The sequence below is a fragment of the Sapajus apella genome, unplaced genomic scaffold, assembly GCF_009761245.1.
Source record: "Sapajus apella isolate SASKATOON/1434 unplaced genomic scaffold, GSC_monkey_1.0 scaffold15, whole genome shotgun sequence".
Lineage (NCBI taxonomy): Eukaryota > Metazoa > Chordata > Mammalia > Primates > Cebidae > Sapajus > Sapajus apella.
In genome coordinates this window covers 29841700-29860840 of record NW_022436955.1, presented here as the reverse complement: position 1 = coordinate 29860840, position 19141 = coordinate 29841700, and the positions used below count along the sequence as shown (strand labels likewise).

The window sequence follows — 19141 nt, the reverse complement described above, 5'->3', positions numbered from 1 at the left end:
AATCCAGGGTCAGGAAGCCTCCGTTCACTTGTTCCTTGGCACCCCAAGGTACCTGGATGCTGGAATGCTACCACAGAAATCCTTGAGTTTCCATGCTGTGACACTGGCTGGTCTCGGCCCCAGGTCTCTTGTGCCTGTGTCTTATTGGCTGAATCTCATTCACCTCCAGCCCCTTGGTTACAAGGGAGCCTGGAAGTTCTTTTTAAAATTCACTTTCTAGACTAAGAAGACACATCCAAAAAGGGAGTGATCATGCCACTGCAACCCAGCCTGGGCTACAAATTAGCCGGGGTGTGAGCTGTTTCTTCCTGCGCCTCGTCCATTTCATATCTCCAGTACCTAGCGCAGTACCAGGTACACACTATACTTCAAAAGGAAGCAGTAGTCTGCGTTAATTTTCATTAGTGCATCCATCTATCTATTGTCTATTCATTCAACAGGCATTGCCCTTGTGATTAATGAGGAGCTGTCATTCTGGGCGGAAGAGGCAGACAATAAGCAACATGAATGGGCAAGTCCACAGGAAAGATGGTTTCAAATAGAGCTAAGTACAATGAAGGAGGTAAACTAGGTAAGGAGGTAGAGAGTGATGGCAGGAGGAGCACACCTGCCCTGGTGTCATTCGAGCCAAGGCTTGCATCATAAAGAGTCAGACAGGAAACAGTGCAGAAGAATGTCCTAGATAGAAGGCATAGTACATGCAGAGGCCCTGGGGTCATAGCAATGTGGTGTCTTCCAGGATCTGGGAGGAGGCCAGTGTGCTGGGATTGGGGGAGCAGAAATCTGAGAAAGCAGAGACGATGGAAAGTAGGGGTCGGAAGAGTGGGCAAGGGCTGTGGTGATCCTGCCAGTCTGTCGAGCCAGGAAAAGCATGCATTTTATTTTAAAAGGGATGGTTAAGCATTGAAGTGTATTAACGAGAATGACATACTCTGTTGGTGGTTTAGAGACCGTGTTTGCAAACTCTTTGATGCTTCTTCTCTGGATGGTGAGGTCTTGGACTCCTTCCCTTGAGTTGAGCAGGCCTTTGAGATCTTTTGGATGGCTAGACTGGCAGAAATGACACTGTGTGACTGTCAAGGTCAGGTGAGCAGAGAAGCTTTTGCTTGGGCCCTTTCTCAGGATGCACACCTTGGGAGCTGCCTCGTAGGGAGTCCGGCTATCCTGAAGCCCCCATGTAGGAAAGCCCATGTGAGAGAACACAGAAAGGTAATAGAGAGTTCCAGAAGCCTCTGCCACTCTAGCCTCTGCTGTTTGGGTATTCCTAGCCCAGGTGCCAAACAGGGCAGGGAAGAAGCCTTCAGATGACCCCAGTCCAGCCCTCCTTGAGGACTGAGTATATGAGAGATCCTGAGCCAGAGCCATCCAGCCTTGTTCCTCCCAGAATTCCTGACCCACGAGAACTGTGAGAAGTAATATGACTGCTGATTAAAGCCACTGCGTTTTGGCATGATTTGTTACAGTCATAGATAACCGGAAAAAATTTTGATTTCTATTTTAAGGTGGACTTTTTATTGAAACATCACATACATACAGAGAAGTCCACATATTGGCTCAATGAGCTTTCTCAAAGGAAACACTCTACGGGCACTGTGCTGCTGCAGACATACCATTTCCATCCTCCGAAAGCCCCCTCCTGTCAGTGCTACTCACAGCACTCACCTTCTGACTTGGAGCCACAGAGAGCATCCTGCCTAATTTTGAACATGGTGTAAATGGGATCATACAGAATGTGCTTGGCGTCTTTCACTCTGTGCTGTGTTTATGAGAATCGCCCAGATTGCCGCATTTATTCCTTTTCACCCCCACGTGGTATTCCAGTGTTGTTGGACACAGCCTGTTTATTCCTTTTACTGTTGAGGGAAACATAGTTATTTCGAGTTGGAGAGCATCATCAGTAGTGCTGCTGTGCGTACTCTAGGATGTCTCTTGGCTACCTTCTGCATGTATTTCTGTTGGAGATAGTGTCAGCTCTCTCTAATGTGTAACAACAGACCATCCTAAAATTGAGTCCTTAAAACAATAACCATTTTCTTTTTTCTCAGGATCTGGTGCATGGGATGGGCTCTGCTGGGTAGTTCTTCTGTTTCATGTGATGGTACCAGGGCTGCAGTCATTCAGAGGCTCAACTGGGCTGAGGGTTCAAGGTGTCTTGCTCATGTGGACATCAGTGGTGCTGGCTGCTGTTGGGAGCTCTGCTGGACTTTTGAGCAGAACTCCTCAGCTCACCTCTTTGTGTCCTCACCATGTGGCTTAGGTTTCTAACAATACAAGGGCTGGATTCTAAGAGGAGGGAAGTAGAAGCTTCCAGCCTTCTTAAAACCAGGGTTCAGATGTCCCAGGCCATCACTGTATTGACCGGAGCATTTAGAGGCCAGCTCGGTAATTTTTCCATCTCTGGGCAGGAGTGGTGGCATGTGCTGGAGGTAGGGGTAGCATTGTTGGGGACCACTTTTGGAGCTGTGTGCCAAGGAGTAAATTGCTGGGCTGCATTCTACCTGAGGACGTGCACTGTGCTTGCTTGTGGAGAGCGGGTTGTGTGCTCAGAGTCCACCAGGATTTAAGAGTCAGCTCTGAGCCCTGCTTCCCTTGCCTCAGCCTGAGCCATTGTGAATCAAAGCCTCTCCCTCTGCCTGCATGCCGACATGCCAGAGGAGCTGGCTTGATTTGGGTCCTAGGCTCCTGCCTGTGGGTTGGATTCCAGGGGCATTCTGTATCCACAAACCAGACTGTGGCAGGTGCAGCACCTCCATGGAAATGACCCACACTTCACCCTAAAGACAGATCCTGCTGTTCAGCAACAATGTGAGTGATGTGGTGACAGCTCCTCACATTTGTCCAGCATGAAACCATTTGCAAATTTCTTTTCGGTACACAGTCCCGTTAGCCAGTCACATCGCCATGACAGCTCCTCAGACACCTTTTGGTTTGCAGTTGTGTAGCTTAGAAGTAGGGGCCTGCACAGCTTGAGGACGTCACAGGAGGAATACACTTTGTGCTTCGAAAAGTTAATTATGGGAATATCCTGCAACCTGCTGCTCTGAGCCTGTGCACCTCGGGTTTTTCCCCACAGGTGCTATGTATAAGGATATTCATCAGCATGTGGTTTGGGGAAGCCTAGCACTGGAGGCCACCTAGGTGGTCCTTTCCAGGGGAGTGGGTAAGAGCCCCACAGTGCATGCATAGGAGGGAATCCTGTGCAGCAGTGAAAAGCATTGAAGGAAAGGTGTGTTCTGTTTCCTTCTACAAAACTCACCCTTGGCCGGGCTCTGTGGCTCATGCCTGTAATCCCAGCCCTTTGGGATGCTGAGGCAGATGGATCATGAGGTCGGGAGTTTGAGACTAGTCTGGCCAATATAGTGGAACCCCATCTCTACTAAAATGACAAAAATTAGCTGGGCATGGTGGCATGCACCTGTAGTCCCAGGTACTCAGGAGGCTGAGACAGGAGAATTTCTTGAACCTGGGAAGCAGAGGTTGCAGTGAGCTGGAATTGTGCCACTGCACTCCAGCCTGGGTAACAGGGTAAGACTCTGTCTCAAAAACAAAAACAAAAACAAAAAAACCCAAAAAAACTAGGGTAGAGGCACTAGAGCACCATAGATACAAACTCAGACTCTGAAGGTCAGTGCCTGGGTTCAAATCCAAGCCCCCTTGCCAACTGACCATGAGTCCTCCAGGTCACCTGACTTCTGTGTTTATATCCTCAAAGGTAAGTAGTCAGGAAAGGGGGCTTGCTGCATGGATGGTTGACACTCTGCTTCACAAAGTGTAGTCCCCGGAAACAGTGAGGAGGGAAGGGTCCATTTAGAATCCTGAGTACCAACTGCTATGAGTATACCAGAGCCACTGGCTAGTGACACCTAACTCGGACTTGGTGGGACGGCAGAACTGGGGTGACCGTTACATTCTAGGACAGAACAGATGCCTGTTGTCCTGGATTTTTATCCAGCTTAGACAAAGATGGGCAAATAAAGTAATTTAGAAGATGATAGAGACTTACACAGAGAAAGGGCACAGATAGAGGCACAAACAGGCCACGTGATGGTGGAGGCAGAAATTGGAGAAATGTCTTTGCAAGGTGGAGAATGCCCAGGATGCCTGCAACCCTGGGAGTGTGAACCTGGAACACTCTCTCCCTTAGCGATCTTAGAAGAAACCAGCCCAGCATCACCTTTTGGAGCTCTGGCCTCCAGAACTGCACAAGAAAATGTTTCTGCTGTTGGGGGACATCCAGTTGGTGGTCATTTGTAACAGCAGCCACAGAAAAGGAATACAGATTTAGGCATCTAATTTGCGTATATAGATGTGTATGTACATTTGTTAAATACAAGATAAAGCATAACTCAATGGGCAATGATACCACTGATTCAATTGTGTTGGTTAAAAAATGACAGATATCATCCACACATTTTATGTGCTGATAATGAGAAAAATCCAAGACTACATAGAGTTTCTCTTGTTTTAATTATTTTATTCTTTTAAACAACAATGTGGCTAAAGCAAACAAATTATTTTTTTTTCATGAAACAAACAGAAAGGGTTCAATGCACTTAAAGGATCAACCATTCCCACCAGCTTGGAGACAGGGCTGAGGTTGCAGGCAGTGATGTGTGTGGTGTGCATCTGTGGGGTTTGGGGTTTTGCTTATTTGGAGGGATGGGAGTAGGAGCCTTTCCGAGAAATGCACACCCATGAGCTAGTTCCTGGGCCACAGTGCTGGCTCTCTGCTGACTGGTTCATGGTACAATCTGGGTTTAGGGGCAGCTTTGCTGCCGGCAGGAGCCTCGACCCTTTGGAATAAGATTCCACTCCTGAGACCCCTTCCCTCCTGGAGACTCAGGACATGCCGGCTGGAACCTGCAACCCTTCTGTGTCAAGCAAACAGCACTCGTGCCTTTGAAATTCCCCAATGTTTCCGGCACACCTGCATTTGGGAACACTGCTCTCATTACTCTCTGTGTGCTTATATACTTACTCCTCCAGAGTTCCAGCATGTCAGACTATTGTCATCCTCATTCTGCATGGGAAACTGAGGTACGGAGAGGTAAAGTCACTTTCCCGCTGTAGCACATATAGGATTAGAACTCCAGAGCTTCACCATCCAGCTGAAGGAGGAGGAAGGGGGCTTAGCAGCCTGGAAAGGGGGCTGGCCCGCTGAACTCGCCCTTGGCTTCATCTCCACCTGTACTTGGCCGGCTCCTTTTCCCCTTTCCACCTTCCTGGGCTTCAGTTCAAGTGCCATTTCCTCAGAGGGGCCGTCCCCACCCCAGGGTGCCCTCCCCACCCTCGCTGTTCCTCATTGTGCCCTCTGCATGGTACTGTACTTGTCACTGAAGTTATCCTGCTTCTTTAGTGTCCAGTGCCCCTCTGGTCAGGGTCCTGCAGGCAGGGAATATTCTTTCTTGTTCCCAGAGGTTGTTGCCTCCGCAGCACTTAGCAGAGTGCTGGCTCCCAGGTCCTGGGTCTGTGTCCTCATGGACCAAGCACGCAATGCCAGTGGAGACACATGGGACTTGGGCCCCAACCTCAGCTGCTGACATTTACATCCACCTGTGGAGTGCCAAGCACGTCATGTTTAACCCTCAGTGGGAATGAGACATTTGCCCCATTTCACTGTGAGAAGAGGCCAAGTCGCCTTGCCCAAGTCACACACCAACAGGTGAATCGAGAGTCAGGCACCCCTGACTCCTGAGCCCCAGGCTGCAGCCTGGCCTGAGGACTGGGAAGGCTTCAGGAAATTCCAAGGGAACAGTTACTCTTCTTGTTAGGAGTCAATAGCCATGAGAGCAGGTTGCTGGACGCCTGGGATCTTGCCATCTGGACGTTTAGACGGAGGATCCACAAACGAGGCAATAGGCCTGAAGTCACCCCACAAATGTGAGTTCATCCAAGCAGGACACCCCATGAGAGGGAAGTGGGTCCTCCCCCTGCCTCAGCCCTCAAGAACAGGACAGCAGGGCAGAGGAATGAAGAATCCCCATCCAAGGGCTCTGCGGAGCTTCCACTCCATCCCTGAGCCATCTCCTTGGGCCTCTGGTGAGCACATGTGCAGGGGACACTAGAGCCCTATTTTCTTTTAGGCCACGGTGGTCAGGTCTTTCCTACAGTAGCTGCAAGTGCTTGGTAACTAACACGTTGCTTGAATGTCTGACTCCTTTTGCATTTCCTTGAGAGGCAGCAGTTCACCCCAGGAAGGATTAGGATGTTATGGTTGGAATGCAGAGAGAAAGGGTTTGATTTCCAAAACAGGCTATTTGAGTCTGTGTCATCCCAATAGCCCCGGTGTCTTGAGAAGTCAGTCCTGCATTCTGACCACCTGCCCTTTCCATAGCAGGAGTCAAGACCTCTGCAGCAGGTCATGGCGTTTCACAGAACCCGCAAGGAGAGGAATCCATGCCTGCACCTGTCATGGGAATCCTTCAGAAGGGAAGGCTGAGAGCAGCAAGGTGAGGCTGGGTGGGTGTGGCTGGGCAGGGTGAGGCTGGTGTTCTCAGGGTTGAACCTCATGGGGTAGATGCAATCTGAGAACCCAGGGGTGTCTGAAGACGGTGGGACCACCAGGCAGCTACCCTGGACTACTCGTCCATGCTTTTTACATAGAACCACACTCTCCTCTGCAGGAGGAGACAAAAATGTCCGAAGTGGCAGAGAAAAATAGTCACCGTGGTGCGGGAGAGTGCCCTGGGGCGGCCAAAGAAAATTCCCACCACAAACTTGGTGGCTTAAAACAACAGAAAGTTATTTTCTCATAGTCCTGGGGGCCAGAGCCTGAAAGCAAGCTTTCAGCAGGGCTCTATTTTCTCTGGAGTCTCCAGCGTGGCTCCTTCCTGCCTCGTCCAGCTCCTGGTGGCTCCAGGCACTCCTGGGCTTGTGCAGCCTCGCACCGATCTGTCTTTGTGTCTTCCTCTTCTCTCTCTTACAAGGGCACTGTCATAGGACTCAGGAACCTCCCCAAATAGGGTGATCTCATGTTGGGATGCCTAACTGATAACATGTGCAAAGACTCCTTTTACAATGAAGACCTCATGCACAGGCTCAGGCTTAGGATGTGGCCATCTCTTCTTGGTGAGGGGTAGTGAGTGAAGGCTACCATTCAGCCCGCTACACGCAGCGATGGCTGTTCCATGCCCTGCAGCTGCACTGAGATGGCAGAAGCTGTTGTAGGAAATTCTTCCATTTTCTTTTCTTGGAAAGCAAAACTAGTGCAGGAGGAGAAGAGGAGAGAATAGGAGATGTGTCTGGAGTATGGGCTTGGCTGCTACCGTGCAGATCCAGAAAAGCACAGATCTGAATAAGAGGAAACTAACTCTCGCTCATTCACAGCACTCCAGGTGTGCAGTGTGCAGGGCCGAGTGGTACTTCCCTGTGCCAGGGATCCAAAATCTCTGTCTTTCTGGTTCCTCTGCCAACCATAGGCTGCTGTCCCCATCTGCATGGCTCACCTCCAAGTCCTCTTTCTGACCAAAGAGAGAGCTGTCCATGGCTAATGGTGAGGTTGGTGCACACTGGCATGGCTGAGAGGCTCCTCCTGGTGCCATGTATTCTAATTGCCTGTACTCTATTGGTTGTTCAATGTTTGGGCTGCCACCCCTGGTATATCCCTTCCCTTGAGGGCATGACCCGGAAATTATACCTATCACTTCCTCTTCCACTCACACCCCATTGGTCAGCATTTGGTCATATGACCACAATAGCTGCAAGGGAATCTGGGAAATGCAGCCTTTATTGGTGATGGCCATTTGCCTGGTAGAAAATTCTAATAACGGATATTAGGGAAATGGATAACTGGGTGATAACAAACATTCTCTGTGAAGGAGGGGTCTGGCTTTCTGGGACTAGGCTCAGCATCTCTGACTCTTCCACTGACTGGGATATTGCTGGAGAAAAGCTGATAGGTCTTTGCCTAGAAAAGCCCTGGATCTTATGGTGGCCTGAATTCGTAGAGAAATGTTTGCTACAGTGCCTAGCACCAAAGTGTACAATCGATGCAAAAAAAAAGCCAGGGGCAGCGACTCATGTCTGTAATCCTAGCACTTTGGGAGGCTGAGGTGGGCGGATCAGAAGGTCAGGGGTTCGAGACCAGCCTGATCAACATGGTGAAACCCCATATCTACTAAAAATGCAAAAAAAAAAAATTTTTTTTTGGGGAACCAGGCTCAGCATCTCTTATTTGCCACTCAGCAAGTAAGAGTACGTGCTAAGGGCCAGACCATGTGCTAAATGTGCCAGGCATCATCTCTGCAGCTAAGCAGTGTGTGATATTGTGGATAGACAGACACAGACACAATGATATCGTGCTAAACTGCTATGCTAAAAATAATGTGAACTGGCCAATAAGGATATGAAAATAGGTCCAGCCTCACTAGAACTGTTGAGCAAATGTGAATACGAATGCCCCATACACCTTTTCTGGGTGTATATCTAAAGGAACCGAAAATGGGGCAGAGCTTGGTGGCTCACACCTGTAGTCTTACCTACTCAGGAGGCTATGGAGGGAGGATCTTTTGTGCCAGGAGTTCATTGCTGTAGTGGGCTGTGATCACACCGCTTCATTCCAGCCTGGGTGATAGAGATAACCCATTGCTTAAAAAAGCAAGAAACAAAAAGACAGAAACTGGATCTTGAAGAGATATTTGCACACTTATATTCACAGCAGCACCGTTCACAACAGCCCAGAGGTGGAGGTGACCCAAGCGTCCATTGACGGATGAATGGCAAAACAAAAGGAAGTAACATTTTTCACCCACTGGACTAAGTCTGTTATTGCTGAGAGTGTCAGCAGCTGAACTCTCCAGGTTAAGTAATTTGGGAACAACCTTAAAATTTTAAATGCGTGAATATTGTGATACAGCAGTGTCTCACGTGGAAGTTTTGAGAAATGAAAGGAGGTGACGATTTGGCTTAAATGAGACAGTGGAACCCCTTAGCACTCTGCCCAGCAACCAGCTAGCACTCAAGAAGCGGCATAGAACTTTATCATTCCAACAGTGATGAGAAGACCTACCCTCACACCTCCCACCCAGCTTAGTCATAGGAGTGGTATTAGCAATCAGGGTTTCCAGAGAAACAGAATACACACACACACGCACACGCACACGCACACGCACACATACACACACACACCCAGGTTCTCATGGCTGTGGAGGCTGGCAAGTCTGAAACCCACAGGGCTGGCCAGCAGTCTGGAAACCCAGGCAGAAGCTGATGCTGCAGTCTTGAAGCAGAATCCCTCCATCCCAGGAATACTTGGATTTTGCTTATCAGGCCTCCACCTGATTGGGTGAAGCCCACCCACACTGTCAAGGGTAATCTGCTTGCCTTAAAGCTGACTGATAGAAGAGGTTAAGGACATCCACCACACACCTTGGCAGCAACATTTAGACAAGCGTTTGATTGAATCACTGGCACTAGAGCCTGGCCACGCTGAGATATAAACCTGCGCATGGCAGGGGCCAAGGTCAGATCACGCTGTGCCTGATGGGTCCCTCTTCCCTGCAGGCCCAGGCTCTGCCTGTATCTGCGTTGGGCCCAGCCTTGTAGCACCACCACGTAGGGATCTGAGGTGCTGACTGACTCTTTAAGGTTTTTGTCGTTCTCTAGGTCTGAGCTAATCAGTGGGACAAAAAGTCACAGCCTTGTGGCCTTTCAGCCACCTGGCAAGCCTACAGGTGGACAGCCTCCTCCAGAGAGTGGCACCTTGCCATGGGTGAAAGAAGGGCAGGAAGGGAGGATGAGCATAGCAACACCTACTGGGCATTTATTATGCACCAAAGGGCTGGGCGCAGTGGCTCACACCTGTAATCCCAGCACTTTGGGAGGTTGAGGCGGGCGGATCACAAGGTCAGGAGTTCAAGACCAGCCTGGCTAACATGGTGAAACCCCTCTCTGCTAAAAATACAAAAAAATTAGCTGGTGTGGTGACAGGTGCCTGTAATCCCAACTACTCATGAGGCTGAGACAGGAGGATTGCTTGAAACCAAAAAGTGGAGGTCACAGTGAGCTGAGATCGCACCACTGTACTCCAGTCTGGTCAACAAGAAACTCTGCCTGAAAAAAATAAAAAAAATAAAATAATAAACAAATATTATGCCCCAAGGGCCTTTAACCCACTTCAGAGTATTAACTTCTTTAAGTATAGAGTTAGATACTATTACATTATTACACCCATTTTACAGATGAGAACACGAAGATCCCCAAATGTCGGGTAACTTGCTCAGGTTTTCATGGCTAGAACAGGGAGGGCCAGGATTTGAATGCATGCCCTCTGGCTCTATCTACATTCTGTTCTCTTGATCCCAGAGTACATGCCATCAAATGTCACTATCTGTCCCTGTGTCAGCCTTGGGGCTGACAGCTGGGAGCAGGACACACACCCGGGAGCCTTTGCCTCAACCCTGAATTCCTCTTTTGACAAATGGAAACCTCATTCCACTCTTGCTGATGTATCTCCTTATCCAGAGCATAATATAATCCCCATCTCTTTTCTCTGGAATGTTGGGAGAATTTGTGTCTGTCAAATGCTTTGGAGAAATGTGAAAAGAATGTTTAAAATGTCAGATCCATTTTTTCAAACAAATCAATTATATGTTTGCCTTTGGGATAACCCTGAGACAACATAAAATCTCAAACTTTCATCCTGCTGGAGTGAATGAAAATAATTACTCCGTTAGGTTTTCAGTGATCATGCAATTGCCCTGGATTTTGGATTCGAATTCCAACCAGTAGAGAACTGTGATCTTGGAGAGAATTCTAAAGAAATGCTGCAAAGGCACAGGTCTGTTCCAAGGCAGGGCCTGGGCCTTGGAGCCAGCAGAATCTTTGCAAGTGGCATCTGCAGTCACAGCAATTCTGACAGCTCCTCTGGAGGGGTTGGTAACTAGACTCTCTGCAAACTGGAAGAAATTAGCTCTGACCACAGACCATCTGACAGACCCGTATTTAATAATACTTCCCAAATGTGTGAAGCACTTAGTTTTAGAATAAGAGGAAGAATGGAATCGCCTGGAACTACAGATTTGAGATTTGTTCTGGCCATCACACCCTTTTGGGAGCCTTGCTCCTCTGGCAGACAAGAGGGGTGGCCGAGGCCAGGTGCTGCTCCCCTGTGGCCCCCACGCCAGGGCTGGCCTGTCTTGGAGAAGGGTGACATTGAAGCTCTGTGCCCTGCACCCCTGGCCTTCTTGAGGTGGAGTTCGGGTCTGCCTGAGGAAGGAGCCCACTTGCCAGCTTGGGCCTGGAAACGTGAGTCTCCACAGATTCCACCAGGCCGTGGGGACGGCTGCAAAATTGCTCCCTTCCTTCTCAGCTGCTCCTGGACAGCTCCAGGAGGCCTTTCCGACAAGAGAGCATTGTGCCCCATTGGAGCCCTCCCCTGTCACAAAGGGGGCCTTTCACGGCTGCGATTGGGGAGGGTGGGGACCTCGAGGCCCACTCATTAACCAGCTCTGGGCACAGTGGCTGTGGCTCCAGCTACTGCTACCTGGAACAGGCCCTCCTTGGAGACAGAACCTTTATTTGACTTCCAACAGGGAGCCCTCCTGAAGGAGGCCAACTTGTCTGCCGGGAAGAGAAGTGGTTGTCTACTTACCAAACATGATACAAAAGGCTCACATATCCCTTCCGGAATAAGGACTCGGAGGGATAGATGGGCTTATGGTGCGAATGGTTTTCAGAAGCATATGCAAGAGATTGACAACCCTGGCTGCATCTGGGGAGCTGGGTAGTGTGCAGAAAGGACCACAGGGGAAGAAACTTATACTCTGTCCTTGTGGACTTGGGCGTATTGGACTATGTGAACAAATATCTAATTCAAAAATATCCTCACCCTGCAAAAGGCTAAATATATACTCCCCTCTCAGAGACAGAGGGCGGGTGGGGATGGGAAGTCCTGCTGGCTGCCCCGGAGGCTGGGCATGGCACGTGTGTGTGTGTGTGTGTGTGTGTGCACGTGCCTGTATGTATGTATGAGAGAAGATCTAAAATGTAATTGCTTTCAGTGGAATACAGCCCCACTGTGTAATTAAACCAGGGGGCTGTCGGCCCCCAGAGTTTAAGCGGCTTCATGTGCATTTGGTGATTATGCCCCTCTCCTTGGATAGAAGTGCTGCTTCTATTTTAGCCATACAAAATGATTCCCAGACCAGGATGAACGGTCACCTTCCCTGCCTACCTCGGCATGAGGCTCCCTCCAGCTGGCAGTCCTAGAAGGCTTCTAGTCGGGCTTCTAATCGGTGCTGGGAGGGGAGGTCAAAGAAGAGAAAATCCAGGAACCTCTGCCACCGCCTCGACCAGAGAGACAGCATCGCAGCTCTGGGTTTGTCTGGACTGCCGGGGCCACTGTGTGCTGCGTCATCCAAGGACTCCCGTGCTCGGCTGAGCCAGTCTTCTCTTGCTGCAGGCGTAAGTGTCCCTGCTCTTTGATCCACCGCTCCCCTGTGGTTTCTCCTGTGACCCATGGATGATTTGGAAGAGTGTTCCTTAATTTCCAAGTCTCTTGGGATTTTTTTCTAGATATTTTCTTGCTGATTTCTAACTTAATTCCATTGTGGTCAGGGAACATCTTCTGGACATTGAGTCTTCTGCAATGGATTACAACTCTTTTCGTGGTCCAGCATGTGGTCTGTCTTGAGGAATGCTTCACATGCACTCACAAAGAGTGAGCGTTCCACGATTGTTGAGTCAGCATTCTATACGTTCTGTTACGTCAAGGTGCTTGCTAGTGTTGTTCCAGTCTTCTGTATCTTCACTGATTTCCTTTGCCTGCTTTGGTCAACTACTGAGAGCAGGATTTTAGCATCTCCAATTATGATGGTTGATTTCTTGGTTTCTCCTTTTTTACTACAAAATTTTGCTTTATGATATTTTCAGGCTTTGTTATTAGGAATATACACATTTACCTATTCACATAGGTTAATGTACATATACAGGTATATTTATTAATCATAACATTAACAAATATACATAAATTTATTAACATACATTAATATGCATTAATTGATGCATATTAATACACAAATATGCATTTATATATTAATGTATAGTAATATACATTATACAATTATAAATTAAACAATATATTTTTATATATGACTATTAATATACATTAATAAATATACAAATAAATATATAGCATTATTAAATATAATAAATAAATATGAATATCTTATTAATTAACATGTAATTAATAATGCATTATTATAACATTGTAGTAATATATAATTATACAAATATATAAATAGAAAATATTTAATAATATAACATTAATAAATATTACTGTTTTATTAATATTTAATCAATAATGTATACATGGATGAAATTATGTATACATCATATATATCTGATATATATGTACATACAGTACACAGACACACGTACAGAGAGAGCTCACTCCCATCTCTGTGCTCCATTTACTCTGTTTTTAGTATCTCCTTCTCTCTGCCCCCTTCCTGGATAACCACTTCTTTTCTTCTGGGATTACTTTATGCACATAACAGAAAATGCAACTGCAGTGGATCCTGAACAACGTGGGTTTGAACTGGTTCAACATGGGTTTGAATCCACGTATCCATTTACATGTGAATTTTTTTTAACCAAACAAGGATGGAAATACACAGTACTTAGAGGTGCGCACACAGAGGGCTGACTGCTGGCATCGTGGGTTCCACAGGGCCAGCAGCAGGACTAGAATATGCACAGATTTGTTATATTCAGGGGTCCTGGAACCAAGTCTCTGAGTACAGCCAGGGGTGTCTGAATATATATTTTTCCTCCGACACGGAAGTTAGTGCTTCATACACACCCTTTTGCTTCCTCCTAGCAATGTACTTGGTACTCCTTCCCTATCAGCCCCCAAAGAGCTTCCTCCACCTTGGCGGCAGCTGTGTGAAATTTATACCATTTATTTAACCAAGCCCTACTGACTGACCTTCGGCTGGTCACACACACTGGCTGTTACATCATGCAGCCTCTGTCTGTCCCACCTTCCAGATCCCCACCACCACCACACCCCAACCCAGGAACCAGCCAGGTAAAGGGAGGACCCTTTCTCTTTAAGAAGGTGGAGCAAGAGGATGGTGGTGAGCAGTCATCATTTGACATTTTCTTTCTTTCGTGCACAGATGCCTTGGCATTGTGTTTGCTTGCATGCAGCTATGCCCTGCAGCCACTGTGGAATGCTCGCGTAAGGAGCCCTTCTCTGCACATACCCCGACACCGTGATGGCATCTTGCCTCTACCCAAGGCACTGCAGTCTAGTGGTCAGAAGCCCGAAGCCCAGCTCTGCCAGTAATGTACTGTGTGCTCTTAGGTAATCACCTTGCTTCAGGACAATGGAATAGTAACAGCTAAGCCATGTACCCGGCACTACTAATGAGAGCATTGCATATTTAGCCTTATTTACTTAAAACAACATTTTGAGGTGGGCCACACGATTTTCTCCATTGTGTCTTTCTGAGTCACAGAGAGGTTAAGTAACTGTGCAGGGTCACACAGCTCAGCAGAACTGAGATTCAATCTTAACAATCCGGCTGTAGGTTATCACGAGGGTTACATGTATCAGTGAGCAGAAGGTCCTTAGACAAGGACCCAGTACATAGCATGTGCTCATTAAAGCTTAGCTGTTGTCATTAGGACTTGCCTAAGGAATTGGAATATGGCTGGTCTTGCCTAGGTGGGGAGGAGGGAAGACTGAAAAATACCATTCACACTTAGAAAAGTCAAAGATTCCAGTTTACTCTGTCACTTTTTTAAAAGCTCTGTATTCACGGGAGAGGAGGAGGAAGAGCAGCTCCCACTGGGATCAGGTGGGAAGTGAGCCCGGGTCACCCTGTTATTACAAGCCCCGCCCGAGGAGCCTGGCTTCCCGTCCGGCCTCCGGGATCATGCTAGCACGGGGCTCTGTCAACGTGAAATGTGCAAATGATTTGGCGTCCCCCCTCCTTTGCTTTTCTTTGCAGCAGACAGAGAAGCAAAGAAGTTAGCGAGCTTGTTTTGGCAGAAGAAAAAACACAAAATGCCCAACCACAGATTCTCAAAAATATTGCTATGCACTAATTTTGCTAACATGTTAGACAGCCCTCGGATCTAGGCAATCTTGTTCCTCGGCTGGGAAGAGTTCCCGCAAGCCATGTGATCCCAAATCCACCCTAAGGATAATGAGAAAATCAGTTCCGGCCTTCCCTGGCCTTCCAGCCAAGCTGAACCAGGGCATCCCCTGATGCTTCAGCCCAGGGCCCACCCAGAGGATGCTAGCTGGCCTGCAGAGGCCTCAGCCCTGCCCTCCTGGACTCAGGGAAGACCCAGAGGTTTCCATGACCTCAAAATAATTTATCAGACAAAAACTCACTGCCCGGGTCAAAGTCACAGCACCAGAAAGCCAACTGGAGGGCAAAGACAAGGCTCCTTGTTGCCACAGTCCCCTGACCCTTCAAGGTCAGCATCTCCATCAAAATAGGCTCAGTACTGAGGTAAGAAGGAGAACATCACTGTTAAGAAGGTAATGAGTCACAAATGCTATTTTGATGGTTTTCTTTGAAAGAAATACACATAACCAAACCAATTTTAATTAAAGATCTTGTCTTTGTAATCAGGCAGCCACAAATGAAGGCAAAACTGCTTTCATGTGGCATAATATACACAGAGCTGAACTAGTTTTCCCATAAAAGGGCAGGTTCTTTTTTTTCAAATAAGAAACTAGTTTGTTCCTCACAATACGGGGGATGCAACAGAAAGCTGTCTTTTGCAAAGTATAAAATTGCAAATCCTCCCATAAAAGCCATGTGTTGATGCTAAACCAGTGCGAACATTTGCCAAATGAGCATGCCAGCCAGGATTATCCTACCCTTTGAGATTAGACATGTGATCCTGATTTTTAAGTGAAAAACGCAGCCCAAGACCAAATAAACATACCTACAAGCACATCGAAAGCTCAAATGGTTGAGAAATGATTGGAACACACCCCGGTGTGTATTTCTGAGGAAGAATCAACGTGAACATGGAAACTGATGTTTTGAGTTTTGGTTGTAAAACTACAACAGAAGTGAAATACTGCCCCTAACTATGTCCACTGAAACTAGTGAGGAGATAATCATTTTTAGTTAAATATGCATGTAATTTAATAACCCACAGAGGGCAAATACATTTGAGGTGGCCGAACACAGTCAGGAGTTCTTGCTTATGAGCAGCGTTGAATCCTGCCTTTATTAGAGAAAGTTGCCCTGTGACCTGCTGTACCCAGAGGGCATCCTGGAGACCACTCCCCCATCACACCACACTCACTGGACTCCTATTTAAGTATTTTCAGGCAAGTGACTGTCTCTTTTTTTTTTTTGAGATGGAGTCTTGCTCTGTCGTCCAGGCTGGAGTACAGTGGCACGATCTCGGCTCACCGCAACCTCCGCCTCCTGGGTTCAAGTGATTCTTCTGCCTCAGCCTCCCGAGAAGCTGGAACTGCAGGTGCATGCCACCACACCCAGCTAAGTTTTGTATTTTTAGTAGAGACTGGGTTTCACCATATCAGCCAGGCTAGTCTCGAACTCCTGCTCTCGTGATCCACCTGCTTTGGTGTCCCAAAGTGCTGGGATTACAAGCATGAGCCACTGTGCCCGGCTGACTGACCATCTTATAATGATCTTACAAGTACTGAACTGTATTATCTGGTCATAACCAGAGCACATGATGGGACAACAGAATATACGAGTGAAGTTCTAAATGCAAGGTAGCTCTTATTCTGTGAGTGACAAAACTCAGGCAGCAGATGAGGCCGGCAGGAGGCATTGGTGCCCTAATGCTGGGCAGCACTAACCACCTGCATGGACTGTGAATATCTGTTGGGTCCTTCCCATATCTGGTCTGTTCTCATGTTTGATTAGATCCTGGTGGTGAGAATAGCAAAATCAACTCTCATTACTATCCCATTTGGGGAGGGCATGAGTTGAGTCAGAGAGCGTTATCCTTTCTGTATTGTCACGTGATGCACTTTATAGACCAGCAAGTGTCCCTGTGGGGGATCCACAGCCACATGTCCTCATTGGCTGCAAGGTTCAGTGTCCAATATCTACTGCCATGATCATTCTCATTTTTACACCCACAAAGCTTCTTAGAATTCTAACACCCCAGGTCAAAGTGGAGGTTTTGGACTCAGAGAGGGCTAGATTCCACCTCTGACATCAGCTGTGGGGCTGTTTTTCCATCTGTAAAATGGAGACAACAGTATCACCTACCTCACGGTGTTGGTAGGATTATTAAACAGAATTTTGACTGTAAAACCCTTAGCCTACTCCCTGCACAGGCTGCATGCGCTCAGTGACCTGTGGCTCTCTTTCGTGCTGACTTCACTATCAGGGAAGGCAGAGGACTCTAACATTTGCATACTAAGTCCTTTTCTGATTTATAAGCCACGGTTTTTTTTTTTTTCTTTTTTTTTGAGACAGATTCTCACTCTGTCACCTGAGCTGAAGTGCAGTGGTGTCATAATGGCTCTCTGCAGCCTTGACCTCCCAGGCTCAAGCGATCCTCCTGCCTCAGCCTTCTGAGTAGCTGGGACTGCAGGTGTGCGCCACCATGCCTGGCTAATTTTTGTATTTTTTGTACAGATAGGGTCTCACTATGTTGCCCAGGCTGGCCTTGAACTACTGGGCTCAAGGGATTTGCCCACCTCAGCCCACCAAACTGCTGGGATTATAGGTGTGAGCCATTGTACCTCACCATATAAGCAGTTTTAAAAATGCTAGAAGCTTTAGTCATAGAATTACCGTATGGCACAGCAATTTCACTCCTAGGTATCTACCCAAGGGAATGGAAAACATATGCCCACATGAAACCTTGTCATAAATGTTCACAACAGCTTTATCGACGATGTTTAAAAAGGAGAAACTCCCTAAATGCCCATCAGCAGGTACACAGATAAGCAAGTTGTGGTCTATGCACACAATGGAATATTATTCAGTCATAAAAAGGAATGTGGCACAGATCCACGGCTACAACACGAGTGGAAAGCTTCACTGGGAGTGCAGGCAGCCAGACACAAGCATGGATGCCGTCTGATCCCACTTGCATGAGGGATCTAGAGTGGTCAGATTCAGGAGACGGAAAGTAGATTCAGGGTTATCAGGGGTGGGGGAGGAGGAGATGAGGAGCTTTCATTGTTAAATGTTTATGGAGTTTCTGTCTGGGATGGTGGAAATGTTTGGTACTAGATGGCGGTGATGGTTAGAAAGCGTTGTGAATGCAATTAATGCCACTCAATTTTACACTTAAAAATGGCTAACTGGCAAATTATATATATATATTATATTTATATATATTTATATATATTTTATATACATTTTATCACAAGTGTTTTGTTTTGTTTTGTTTTTTTAATGTGGTGAGCTGTGATTTTCCTTTTTAGGACAAACAAGCCCGTGTTGTTCTTGTGGTGGCTTAATACACACTTCAGCCCCTCTCACCTTATGGCCAAGCCACTTCTTGTCTGAAACACAAGCACAGCATCTGTCAGAGCCAAGGGGCCACCTCGGAGGTGGGTTTCTGCAGAACCCCTAGCCTGGGTGTTTTCTACTGACCACGCCCCAAGGAACCTGCATGGAGCTGTCTGCTTACACAGATGGACCGTGACCACTGTTCTTCAGGAATACAGACTTGCAGACCTGGCATGCTTTTGTGAGTGGAGACATCTCTGCACAGAAATCTTACTGTTGTGCCTGTCCGACCCTGGTCTCCTCTCTCCAGTCTCCCGTGCCCACATTCCAGGCTGTTCTATGCACTCCTTTCTGGAATGCCTGGGAGCATCTTGAGACCTTGCTGGATGCAGGGCGGCTGAGCTGCACTGGCCATGTGGGTGGTCTGCTCGGCCTCAGGATGGGCCCTGCCCACAGACTGAGTGGGCATTGCAGGCAGGGTGAGGGCTGCTGGCGGCTGCCACCAGTTACCCTTTTAGTATTTTTTTTTTCAACAATACACTTAAAAAATGTTCGCATAACTTTAGGTTCACAAAAAAAAATTGAGCAGAAACTATTGAGGTTCTACATGCCCCTTTCCCAATCCCCCCACCTTCTAGTTTTTTCTATTATTTCTATCTTGTGACACTTTTGTTACAATCGATGAGCCAATATTAATAGGTTATTATTCACTGAAGCCCACA

The 19141-nt window shown here is 47.4% G+C and overlaps 1 long non-coding RNA gene across 3 annotated transcripts in view; it reads left to right on the top strand.

Annotated features, from left to right (window-relative positions):
- LOC116555729 overlaps nucleotides 1-18893 on the top strand; it is a 38845-nt gene extending 19952 nt beyond the window's left edge. The window contains exons 3-4 of one of the 3 annotated variants that reach the window (XR_004270643.1): nucleotides 6335-6449; nucleotides 18392-18893. This is a non-coding gene — a long non-coding RNA (uncharacterized LOC116555729). Of the gene's footprint in view, nucleotides 1-6334; nucleotides 6450-12121; nucleotides 13019-18391 lie in introns of those variants that run through there. The other 2 variants (XR_004270644.1, XR_004270642.1) reach the window with 2 other exon arrangements.
- The last annotated feature ends 248 nt before the right edge of the window (nucleotides 18894-19141 follow it).